We start from the raw sequence: 14,646 nt of genomic DNA on the forward strand, positions 1-14,646 counted from the left end.
TTATAGAAACACAAATGTCAGGTAAAACAGCAAATAACTTATTATGAAGTATAAACTGAAACAGCTGCGAAAATCGTAACAGGTGAGATGCCTCTACACAGTAAATGCACGACATGTCGTTAAACTTACACTGTAATGGAATTATTGCCACAAAACACTCATATGGAGGAAGTTCATTAACAAATACATCTGTGAATGAGTATAGCCATGATTAAAAGTGAGCAAAAAACACCAATGAAGGGGTCATATACAAGAAGAATTAATCACAGTACATCTGGTCATTATTGTCTATCGGCAATTGTTTCATGCATTGCTTCAAGGTATATTAGATGGGACTGGAAAGCCCATCTATGTAAGTCACAGGCATATGAGGTGTGTATTAACTAATGCTGTGACATAAAAATTGGTACAACACTAGTGAGAAAATGCACGTCTGAAGAAATAGTGACAACATTATTGAAAAATGACTGATAAATTGAGCACTGTGCAACAGACAACAGTAATTGTTGGATCACAATTCTCAACATACCTTACATATAGCCAGAACATGACATCAGGGTTACAGTGAACTATGGAAGCTGCACTACTCAACAAATTATATCTATATACAGTTTTGTAACACTCCCTTTGTCATCCATGCATTGACCCTAACTCCCATTGCATGACAGTCAGCAAAGTCATGCGGCTGAGGGTAAATTCTCGGGATTTTATGCCATAGGATGAAAAATAACAGTTACTAATTCCTACCATTGATTACTAATGCTGCTTTTTGCAACAGCCATGCAATGGAAGATGCAAAATATACATTATTAAACTGGGCATGCCTACAAGGAACTACAGCATGTAGGGGATCAAAATCATCCACCTATCCAATATCATATATATATATAAATATATATATATATATATATATATATATATATATATATATATACCTGAGTGTGTATATGTATACATATATATATATATATATATATATATATATATATATATATATGAGTATATATATATATATATATATATATATATATATATATATATATACATATATAGGTTTGCTATGACTTACCTTAATGGCAGTCAATCAATCGTCAGATGGTCGAAATCATGGTTTGCCAGAGGCACTTAATAGACCCCCGGTACATCGACTATGTATGGTCGAATCACATGGTGCACTCAACATTTGATAATTGATGTACCCATACTGTGAACCAGAGTTTGCACTGCAGTGAGGAACAGGGAATTTGCCCATTTCCTTAGTGTAGTGCGATCTTGAAGTTGGTATTTATAATTTGCAGGGGGTGTGAGTGTAAAGTTCAACGGTACGTTAATTTGCATAGCAGGAGGTGACTGACTTCACCTTCTGCTCTGTTGAATACATCGAACGATGTATTAATTTTCGTTTTAGTTTACTATTTGGGATTTTGAATTTGATATTTCTTTTACATAAAAATAAAAAAGCGAAGTACTACAAAGGAGCAGGTGTCAAGCCTTCATTCTTTATTAGTAAGAAGAACTTCATCAGATAAACTGTATAGTGTCAGAACAATGGTATAAGGATGTTTGAAAAGGGGCTGTGCCAACAGTTGACATGTCCAATAATTAGTAAATGAAAAGATAACAATATATAACAAGTACAAAAAGTCCAATCAGCATTTAAATCACATTGGTTGCTGTGGAAACCAGATGGTAACTACAGATCACCATTAAGCTTTTGACAGATCAAATATAGCAACAGTGTGCAAGTGAAATATGAAACCATACTGAAAGAGAACAAGGTATAGAAACAAACTCAAACTACAGATAGAATTAATGTTTAGTGTCTCCATTTGAGTGCACATTTTACATTCAGCATTTCATGTAATCCATGGGGAGCTTCCACATTAAGTCGAAACTACCAGCGGAGTTCCTTAACCTCCAGCAAAGTGTTAATGTCCCCCAAAAAAGGATCCACAAAGTCTAACACTAGAAATTGAAACTGAAAAGTTATGACAACCTATGCTATGTTTCATAAGTGCATTTCTCATGTCTCCATTCCTGACTGCAGCACAGTGCTCCTTTATACGAGCAGACAATTTACGAGCGGTTTTACCAACGTAGAAACCAGGACAAGAAATGCAGACAGCTGCATAAACCACATAAGATGATTTGCAATCAAAATGTTTTCTATGTTTTACTGTAAAATTATTATGTGCAAATGTAAAGGTATTTCCCACTAAAATATAATTACAGGCTACACATGAGCCGCATGGGTACTTTCTGATGTTGTCTGCCCTCAGTGTTATGTCAGTGTTAATATCAGAGTTGGATAAAAGAAATGGAGGGTCCCTATTTTCAAATGAACATCTCAAGGGTTTAGATCGTTTGTGTGCAAATAATGGGTATTGACCAAGCCTAACAGCTGTTTTCTGACTGTTCGTGATAATTTCCCAATTAGGGTATAAAATGTGTTTAATATCCACTGAATCCCTGCAGACAGGGACGGGAAAACTAATATTCCAGTCTGATTTCGTATTCAAAGAGAAACCTGAAGTAGGTGAAAAAACGCTGGGTGATGGAGGGCTGGGGAGTATAGACCCAGTAAATATGTGTGTGTGTAGGTTGGTGTGAAGAAGGTGCTGCATGCTGACTATTAGGAGTAAAGCCTTTTTTAATTATAGGAGGAAACTCAGTCTGTCTCTAAGCAGAAATTTCATCAATAATAGTGTCTAAAAGTGTGCTAGGATAGTTCCTGTGTAATAAAAGGTTTTTAAGTATTTGACACTCGTGTAAAAAAACTGCATCATCACTAGTTAATCTGGAAATGCGGATAAATTGACCTCTGGCAAGATTCTTTTTCATAAAAAATGGATGCATGCTCATATAGTCTAAATAATTATTATGGAAGTGCCCTTTCTGTGAATAGAAGATTCCCAAGTTAAATTATCAGTGTTAAATGTAATGCAAGTGACCAAAAAGTTAGTCTGTCTATCAATGCTAGCTATCTTAAACTTTAAGAAATGGATAGATGTGGAAATAGAATCAATAAATTCAAGTAACTGTTGCTCACTACTCTCCCACACAAAAAAAACACATCATCAATGTACCTCCTGTAAAGGCGAGTATGTTTAAATCCAGGCAAGTGGACTAAATAATTAGCTTCCCACTCTGCCAGGATGAGATTAGCAAATGAAGGAGCTATCCTGGAGCCTATAGCTATGCCTTTAACTTGTTGGAAAAGCTGATTGTTAAAATGAAAAAAATTGTCTTTTAACATTAAAGAAACCAGGGGACTAATCCTGTTTTCAGCAGAGAAATTAGTAACAAGTGTAACCCTTCAGAGTGTGGGATATTCACATACAAAGCTTCTATGTCCAAATAACTAGCAATGAGTCTTTAACACTGGGTGGATTACAAAAAAGAACATTAAGGAAGTCCCAGGATTCTCTGATGTAAAATTATATATATATATATATATATATATATATATATATATATATATATATATATATATATATATATATATATCTGGGCCTATATATAGCTATACACACAGACACACACACACACACACACACACACACACACACACACACACACACACACACACACACACACACACACATTTAGACAGGTAAAACTTAAGTTACCTACTTTCACATTTAACTTATCTAGTGCACACTGCAGTGTATAGGATAAACCTTTTTTTTTCATCTTACCTTTAAGCATCCCTGTGACTAGCACTTGTCTAATACATGCTGGAAAGTACTAGGAAGCCTTAAACTGATACAAGCACTCAGCTCTCCTTGTTAATAAGGAGAAATTAATCGTAGCCACTAAACAGCCTATAATTGCAAAGTACCTTGCTACGGCAAGGGAAAACAGCTCCTGTACTTTACAAAAAAAGTACCAAACCAGGCATGTCCAAGGGTCAGCTTCCGGTAATTTCTCCTGTCCACCTGCTGAATCTGGGCAATCTGGGGCAATGCAGCAATTGCCTCATGTACAAAGACAACCCTCTCCACCTACCACCCAACACTAGAACCTGTGAGAGATGCACTTACATAGACAAACTGGAAGCAAAGCTCTCTCCACCCAAGATTGTGCTCGACAGTCAAGAGGAGAAGGTTAACACCCTCACTACACCTCAAGTAACACATAGCCCTTCTAAACCCACACCACCAACACCCATACATAGCAACATTAAATCCACATATTTGGAGGCCCTTAACTGTAACCTACCCAAGCAACAAGGACCTCTGAAGCTGAAATGCAAACAAACACCAATCACAACCAAAGTGTCACATAGCTCACAACACCAGTGTGCTACCCAGCAACAGCCCCTAAGGCAAAACAACGTACCTAACACTTTAGTCGTAGGTGACTCTATAGTCAGGCACACTGATGTCCCATTCACCAGGCTGAACAAGGAGAAAATTACAGTCAGCTGCCTGTTGGGTGCCAGGATCTCCCACATAACACATGCACTCAAGTCACTCTACAACAAGTACAGATATGACTCTGTCATTGTCCATGTTGGAGTGAATGACTTGAGATGTACCTCCCTGGACTACATGAAAAGAGACATGGAAGAGCTCTCGGATCATGTGACCCAGGCAGGTATGACCCTAGCCCTGAGTAGTATCCTGCCTTTGCCCAACATTACACCACAATATAAGGACAAAATGATTGACTTCAACAATTGGCTAAGCTTCTGGTGTCATTCAAAGGGGATCCAGTATCTGTCTGCCTGGGATGACATGCTCGACAAACCACGATGCTTTGCCGGAGATGGTCTGCACCTGTCACCCCTAGGATTCAGGTTACTGGCTAAGGCTCTTGCCACCCCTATAGTGCCTTTTTTAGGCAAAGTTCAAAGGACAAAACCACCACCGTAACAGGTACAAGCATGCAAAGTCTGAAAGTAATGCTACTCAATGCTAGAAGTCTAAACCTCAAAATGCACTCTCTCGAGGCACTCCTAAAAATGGAGAACATCGATATCTGTGCAGTAACTGAGACCTGGTTCGAGGCTTCAGAGAGCACCCCTGCAATACCAGGCTACAACTCTTCCCACACTTTTCTGCCACCAAACCAGGACCGAAACACTAAAGGTGGAGGACTGTCCATATTCACCAAGGATATTCACACCACCAGCCTAGTTGCCCAACACAATGCATCTGAAATTCTCCAGGTGCAACTAACACTAGGTAAGACTGCAATCCAAATTTTAGCTTGCTACAGATCCCCCACCATGCCCCAAGATTCTCACTACACCTTTCTAAATATTCTGGAAAATATTAAGATAAAACCAAACACCCTAATACTGGGTGATTTCAACTACCCTGCCATTAACTGGGAAAACTACTTGTGTACCAACACCTTTGCCCAATGGTTCTTGGAATTCACAAATTCCAATGCCCTGGATCAACTAATCCATAGTCCCACCACGGGCTCCAATATCCTAGACCTGGTCATTACTAACATGGGAAATTGATGCTCCACACCTATGGTCACCCCCTCGTTGGTCAGGTCTGACCATAAGATAATCATGCTTAAAATCCACATCCCACCCCCACCCCCAGTAAGGAAACCTCCATAAAAAACTTCTCCAAAGCCAACTTCATGCTACTCAGGTCAGAAGTGACAAACTTCATGACACCCATGCAGACAGGAACTGAAAGTTTGACTGCTGAATCCTACACTAAGGCACTGTATGAGCACATCCACTCATGCATGAATCGTGCCATCCCAAATAGAACCAAGATGCTCTCCTCCAAAAAAAGGAAGCCAATCTGGTGGTCCCCTGCCATAAACAAACTTTACAACAAAAGGAAGAAACTGTTGCAGAAAAGAGGAAAATCCCAGGATGCAAAAAACTCCCTTACCAGCCTCAGTAAGAAGCTGGGATCCCTCATAAAATCCTCCAAAGCTAGTTATGAAAATAAAATTGCCAAAGATTCTAAAGACAACCATAAGGCATTCTATAACTATGTCAAAAGTCTAAATGGCAATGCTCCCATCTGCTCTGAGCTACAACAGAATGGCATTAAATATACTGATCCCAAGGATATTGCCACTATCCTGGCAGATCAATTCAGTGCCAACTCCACCCCCCTCTCACTCCCTAAATGGCCCATCTCAATACCGGAAGATTGACAAATTCCGGTAATAATGGCCACACAGGTAAAAAATGCACTCTTCAAAGCTAAGAATACAGCATCCATGGGACCAGATGACATCCAAGGCTGTGTATTACATGAACTTCAAAATGAACTGGCACGTCACCTAAGTGTCATGTGTAATCATAGCCTCACCTCAGGCTTTGTGCCCACTGAGTGGTGCACAGCTACAGTTATCCCACCCCCACAAGGGGTGGATCCACTTTGGATCCTGGGAACTACCGCCCCATCAGTCTGATGAGCCTGATCTGCAATGCCATGAAACGTATTATCATGGAACTTATAAACAAAGACATTGGCAACCTTCAAACACTGGACCCCACCCAGTTAGGGTTCGTGAAGGGCTAATCTTGTCTCCTGAACCTGATTGACTTCTTCAAATCAGTCTCCAAAGCCATAGATGAGGGTAAGGTGGTCCACACAGCCTATCTGGTCCTCACCAAGGCCTTTGACATCATCCCCCACTCTGGAATCATAAATAGACCTACTAAGCTGGGCATTAATCCCTACATCACTCGATGGGTTGCCAACTGACTTACTGACAGAACCCACACTGTAAAAGTAGCCGACTCTAAATCCAGCTCCAGACAAGTGACAAGAGACAAGTGGAGTACCTCAGGGTTCAGTCCTGGAACCACTCTTGTTTAGCATCTACTTCTTTGAAGTACATGCCAACACTAAGGGACTCTGGCTAACAAAGTTTGCAGATGACTGCAAACTGGGAGCCATTATTGAATCCCCAAAATATGTGGATACTGTACAAAAGGGCCTTACAGAAACAGATACTTGGTGCCAGAGCCATGGGCTCAAGCTCAATGCCAAGAAAGGTATAGTTATCCCCTTTGGGAAAAAAACATGTACCCGTGAATTACCACATAGGTGGTAGTACACTAAATACCGAAAGTGTGATAAGAGACTTAGGGACAGAGGTGTGGCACACCTCATCACTAAGGGCTTTTCATCCAGAAAAAAGGAGGTCATTGTCCCACTGTACTCATCCCTCTTTAGACCCATTATAGAATACAACGCCCCATTTGGTATGTACCTCTCAAGACATCTGCAACAACTGGGAAAGGCCACAGAAATGCCTCACTAAAAGAATCACAGGCCTAAAGCAGATGTCCAATACTGACCACCTTAAAAAACTCCCACTATACTCTGTCGCATATTGTCTACTCAGAGGTGATCTCTGCTTAACATACAAGGCCATGTCAAACCCAGAGCTATTGGACATGCTACACTTAAAGAAATCCCAATCCCTCAGAGCCACATGCTCCAGGGATCAAACCTTGTATCACAATAAACAAAACATGCTGGAGGGATAGGTTCCTGACTCAGAGACTCCCCAGACTCTGGAATAGACTGCCCATACATGTCAAGCAGAGCGCCTCTTTGTCTCTCTTCAAAAGGAACCTTGATGATTGGATGGGAGAAAGGAAATTCACCCTGGGGATTACGTCAGTCACCCTGCTAGACAGAGGTCCAGGGAAGTAAATAGTGTGGGAAGAAATAGCCAGGGAATTGTTATGGCTAGGCTTGTATAGGCCCTAGGGCCAATAGCCTAGTACCAACCTATAAACCTATGAACCTATATATATATATATATATGTATATATATATATATATAGATATATATATATATGTATGTATATATATATATATATATATATATATATATATATATATATATATATATATATATATATACACATACATATATATATATATATATATGTATGTGTGTATATATATATATATATATATATATATATATATATATATATATATATATATATGGGTCTACTTTTGTTTGTCAAAAGCTCGTTATTTTGACAAACAAAAGTCTGACCCCATTTACGCTAGAGTACACTTAAACGAAACTCCAATTTCGCGAATACCGGTTGACCGAACCAGTAATATAAAAAAAAAAAAACCACTGTAGCACTGAAGCATGCTACAGTGGGGATAAGGGAATATACCTCTTTCTCCACTGTAGTGCGATCTCGAAGTTAGTATATATAAACTAGTGGGGGGAGTAGCCCCCCACATGGAGGGTGCAGAGGGGCTTTGCAGTGTGGTATTTGTTTTTTTTTTTACCGGTTTGGTAAACCAGTATTTGCAAAAGCGCACTTTCATTTAGGTGCACTTTTGCATAAATGGGGTTGGACTTTTGTTTGTCGAAATAACGAGCTTTCGACAAACAAAAGTAGACCCATATATATATATATATATATATATATATATATATATATATATATATATATATATACACATCACATCTGTTGAGTAAGCCATTGAAACATGTTACTGATGTCCTTTTTTTGCACATGTGTACAAGACATTTTTGGACGCAAGCACATGCCCATGTAGCTCACAGCCTTCAGGGCTGTTCTCTACTAATAACACAGAAGAAATAGAAGCACAGTTGTTAGAAGGCACACAGTTGAAGAGATACCTTGATCATTGTGTAAGAATGCATACAGCCCCCCAAAAGGGAGTACAACACTTGATGGATCAAAATCAACTACCTGTGTAAATGAAAATGTGACCACTAAGTAAAATCATGAAACAATAATATATGTGAAGTAAGCTAGTCCTGATTGTGTTCATTTTCCTTTGGCAGCCACTCATACTGGGCACACACTGTTGGATTCAAAAACCAACCAACTTAACTCTCCATTCACTAGAGCTGTGAAGTAACTGCTGACAACACAGACTAAGTCATATCACACTGACTAGACATTTGCAGCGATATCTTGATCAGAGTGTTTATATGTATATCATCTTCTTTAAAAGGAAGAACAACATTTTTAGGATCAATACCCTTCACTTGTGTTAATGTTACCCCAAGTAGAATGGCACATATCACATCTCTTGGGTAAAAGAATCCTGCTGTTACTATTTACTTACCCATTCATACCAGGTACACATTACCAGATTTAAACACCTGTCTTCTTTACCTTGCATTCTCTACACCTGTGTACTAACTGTTGATGGCACAAATGAAGTCATAACACAGTTTTCAAGAAGCAAAAATTTGAAGGGTTATCATTAGTAGGGTTTTGAATTACATATGGACTCCTTTTAAAGGGAGTATGAGATTTGTGAGATAAAAATCATCTGCCTGTGTAAATGTTAACAGTAAATAAAATTGTACATATCATACCTGTTGAGTAAGTAAACCAGTCCTGCCTGTTACTGTTTTTTTACACACTCGTACTAGTTACACATTCAGCAGTGTGCTGTAAAACATATGGCTTTCCTACAAAAGGGGATTTGAGTGATCAAAACCCTGTAGACATTTAAATGTTGTCACTAGGCTGAATCTGCCTGGTACTATTGTTTGAAATGTTCATAATAGTTACAAATGACCAGATTTGAACACCTGCCATTCAGAATCCACAATTCTGCAGAGCTGTGTATTAACCACTGACACCACAGGAAAAAGTCATATCACAGTTGTCAGAAAGCAAACAGTTGAAGGAATAACTTGAGCAATTTGTTGTAATGCATATGCCTTCCCTAAAAGGGGTTTGTGGGATCAAAATCCTGCAGTCATTTGAATGTTATCCCTAGGGTGAATTATCAACATTATATATGTTGTTTTAGCCAGTCCTGCCTGGTACTGATGTCTGAACCATTCATACTAGTTACACATAGTGGGATTGAACAACTGCCCATCTAATTCCACATTCTTAAGAGGTGTGCATTAGCAGCTGATACTGCAGAAGAAACCGTAGCGCGGTCTTTCAGAAGCACACAATTGAAGTTTTAGCTTACGCCCTGTGTTTGAATGCTTATGGTTTCTCTAAAAGGGGCTACAACACCTGGGGGCTCCTTCTCCTTGTGTAAATGCTGCCATTAGGTTACACTATGCACATCAGATCCATTAGATAAGTCAATCCAGCCTCTTGCTATTTTCCAATACTCTCATACTAGGTACCCATGTCTGGATTTAAACACCTGCACCTCTAAGTCAACATTCTCAAGAGCTGTGCATTAACTGCTGATACCTCACCAGAAGTTATACTACAAGTCTCAAAATGCACATAGTTGAAGGAAGAAAAACATATGTGAACGAAAATGGGCAATGTGTCAAGCAGACAGCATCAATTTTTGGATCACAATTTACAACATCCTATTATATAAATAAGCAAAACATCCCATCAGGAGTACATTAAACCATCAAAGCTGTTATAATAATAATAACTGTCTTCTCATACTTTTATCAGTATTGCATTCTGTCTTGTAGCAGGGCTAAGCATATTAGAGTGAAAAGCACCATGAAAGAGACCAAAGACAAATTTTCATCATTTTTGCCACAGGACATGAGTTGTCAGTTACAGTTACCTATGTATGGGTAGCAGTAATGCTCAATGCCAAGCTTTGCACAATGGTGATAGTAGAAAGAGTAATTTCAGGTCTTATTCCAATCTTTCAAGTCCACGTCTGTCAAGTGATTTGTGCTACTTCACATTAAACATCATGGTAGGAAATGATGTATAGGTGAGTCATAGTCAGGGGCATTGATCAGGTAGGTGTTGGGTGACAGCAATATATAGTCCAAACAAGCAAAAGGGCAAGTTCCTGCAGTAAATGAGGTCTGATATTAATTCCATGAACCACAGCACAAGTTCAAACCAAGAAACGCTTGTAGCTTGTAAAAACTTTAATAAAACGTACAAATGTGCAGGGCATACAGCTTTCTGGTAGAACCCTTCTTCAGTGCAAAGACATATATGTATTTTAATACAAGAACTCATGGAGTGAAAGAAATAATAAAGAGAAACTGCGGAATTTTAGAAAGTATGCCTGAACTAAAGAAGTTCATTACAAATTAACCTAAGTTTGCATATAAAAATTGTATTAATCTTAAAAGAAGACTTTGCTATAAGGATGTTAGGTCACAAGTAATTAAAGAAAGAATAATAAGTAAAAAACAGGGAGCATTTCCATGTTTTAACTGCGTGAGCTGCAGATATATTTCTTCAAATAGTTCAGTTTTTGTAGATCCTAGCTCAGAAAAAGAGTATAAGTTTGATTTACTAGCTACATGTAATACAGTGAATATTGTCTATCTGGCGACATGCATAAAATATCCTGCATTCTTTATAGGTAAATGTAGTAGAAAACTAAAAGACTGTATAATAGAATATTGTTCTGAGATTCATAGAAATAATTTATCAAATGCATTAACCAAGCATATAGTTAAAGATGGCCATGAACATAGCTTTGTGTTCAGAGTGATTGATAGAATTTATAAGAATGTAAGAGGGGTGACTTAAATAATTTATTGGAATTGATAGAGTATGCATGGATAATAAGACTTCAGGCTGATAGTCACCCAGGACTAACCACAGCAGTTAGTATTAAGAAAGTATTGGTTAAGAAACAAATGCAATTAAAGAGGTGAAGGTATTGTTTACATTTATTTTGTGTATATGCAGTTACATGTGTATATATGCTTATAGATGTTGCATAGGTAATTTATATGTTTTTAGGAAGTTATATAATTGTTACATGATGAAAGAGTTTTAATTTGCTTAGATTTTATTGGCTATGAATGTCATGCGATCACTGTCTTTTGATATAAAACAGCTGTTAGAACAGGGTTCCTATTACCTAATCGAACTTCCAGAAGGTTGAACACCACAAGTTCGAACCTGGAAGTTCAAAAGGTGAAAATGTCGAAGCTGCAGAAGTCCAAATTCTTTCCCAGGGAAAGAATTCAGTTGGATGTTTCTGTGGCTTCGACATTTTCTCCACTGTGGTGTGAAGGTTACGGAATGGGTGAAGGTAAGTGTGTGATTGTGACGGACGTTGGGGTTAGGGTGCGTGCAAGATAAGTGTACAATGGTGACGGAATTTAGGGTTAGGGCATGGATGAGGTAAGTGTGCAATAGTGATGGACTTTAGGGTTAGGGTGTGGGTAACGTAAGTGTGCGATAGTGACAGACCTTAGGGTTAAGGCACAGGTAAGGTAAGTGTGCAATAGTGACGGACCTTAGGGTTAGGGTTTGGGTTAAGGTTAGTGCATAGGTAGTTGGGTATGTAAGGTTTAGTGTAGTTTTATAAAGTGTTTGGTGTGCTTGTGTTGTGTGTGTGTTTTTCGGAACAGTGAATTTTTTCCCTGGGAAAAAATTCACTGTTCTGATGTTTCAATATTATTACATTTCGATCTTCCAGGTTCGAACATCTGGTGTTCGACCTTCTGGAATTTCGATAATGTAATATGAACCCATTAGAACACATATATGTCTTTGCACTGAAGAAGGGTTCTACTCAAAAGCTGTATGCTCTTCACATTTGTATGTTTTATTAAAGTTTCTACAAGCTATGAGCATTTCTTGGTTTGAACAGTGGACTGTCACCCATGCAGTCCTGACTGTTAATCTCAAGATCATTGCATTATGCATCATTGTAGGTAAGTCTTCTGTGTATGTGTACATCACTGACAACTCTCTGTGATGTGTATACAATGTGCAAAGTAATTACAGGGCATAAATACTTAAGATATATACTGCACTTGTTAATACCAGTCTGCATATAACAATGCAGTTGTACCACTTCAGTGGTACACCTGGAAGGAATATGTGAGATAGTCCCCCACTCAGTTACATACAGCTGTACTACATTACAATGGAATCCTCATATCAGGGATGTAAGAACCCAGTGACATATACAATTCCCAAAGGCCAGTGGTATTACTTCTAGTCTGTCAGCATCACTTACTGTAGTGAAAGGGTGCCAAGCTCATTTGCTTGACCAATAGCATAGCAAAGTCTTAGCACATACATACATATATATATATATATATATATATATATATATATATATATATATATATATATATATTTTCTTTTTTTTTTTTTTTGCCATAGGATGACAACCAGCAGTAGTCCAAACTCCATGCAAATGCTGAGTATAGAAACAGAAGAGATTTCTGTTTAGAGGCCATTTCTGGCCATGTGTGTGGCATGTGAATCTATGTTTTGACCAAATTAAAGGTGTGAAACAGGGTTGATATGACAATGGTCAAAATGGGGAACAAGCAGAGGGTAGGACACTAGGGGATTAATTAAGGAATAAGCAGGATGATGGTGGAAGAGGACCATAGATCTCCACCTTTCAAAAGCTAACACTGTATAAGTACAAAGGATTTGGGAAATGTGGATACTCATATCACAAAGGATGCCTGACAACTGAATAATATTGATTGACCAAATGGATCAATCAAGTGTGTAATACATACACATATGTGAAGTGGAAAGTTATGTATAGTACATAATTATTTTGCAGGACTGGTGTTTCTTTTTTAAAAAAAATAGAGAAATTTGGGAAAGGTATTTAGGAATAACTGGGGTAGGAATATATGGCTGGTTAGGTAGCAAGTGCACACATACAGGACACATAAGTCAGAAGAAGATGATGATAGACACAAGAGGGTGGGAACACCATGATTGAGGGGAGGTATGAGACTGTGGAGGCACATCCTCATCCAGTGTAAATACAATGGGAATCTAGTCCTCTCTCTCAGAGCTGTAATCACTGTGTCATTTCACAGACACCTAGGGCAGTGCTGGAGGGGGCAGTAATTTGGCAATTTGTTGCAGGATCCTTTCCATATGACCAGTGTAGGCTCAGAGGCCTCTCTCCATGATCTATTCTACCAGCCTTGTCAACTTTTGTCAGTTGAAATAATCACTACCTTCAGTGCCACTCTGAGTGGATGCCATTGCACCAGCTCCCAGGGCAGAGCAACCTGATTCATGTGGTCTAGGTAGTGCAGGTGTTGGGGAGGTAACACTGGCAGGTTGTGACCTAGATGTGCCAGGTGTCTGTACTGCCAATGTTGACACCACCATAACCACAAGTGGAGGAATGACAGCCTGAGCTGCTGTGGCTGGTCTAGCTCCCTGTGCTGGTCATTGTGATGCAGCATAAATGATTGTTCAAATGTAATGAAAGGTGAAAAAAATTATAAATGATAATGGGAAAGAGTGCGTGAGGGGAGGCAAAAAAGAGAAAAATATTCTAAATCTTCAGTAATTTTAACATATCCCAGTCAGTACATATTCTGCATACATTTTTAATAATCTTTACATCCAGATATGAATGTTTGAGGCCATAAATTGCTGTTGCACTAATGTTATCATATTTCTGACTCTCACAATTCTAAACACTGTACAAAAAGTATGACTGCTTTGTTTCTGGATGATGGAGAACAATTTGTTAAATGTATATTGGGACTAAGCACATGTTATTCTACAGTATGAGTGCAGTTAATAAGTAATGAATTGTAAAATGAATATTACAAATATTGTCTGCTATTTTCATTTGTCTTTACTTAACCACTTATTTTATTTATTTATTGTATTATACATTTGTTTACGAGGAAGGTCCAACTGGACTAGTAATCAATTTTCAGTGGAGACTCAGGGAGAAAAGCTCCACAACAAATTAACAATTATAACAAATATTTACT

Source organism: Protopterus annectens, chromosome 5.part0 (assembly GCF_019279795.1).
Source record: "Protopterus annectens isolate FY-2018-M chromosome 5.part0, PAN1.0, whole genome shotgun sequence".
NCBI classification, from domain to species: domain Eukaryota; kingdom Metazoa; phylum Chordata; order Ceratodontiformes; family Protopteridae; genus Protopterus; species Protopterus annectens.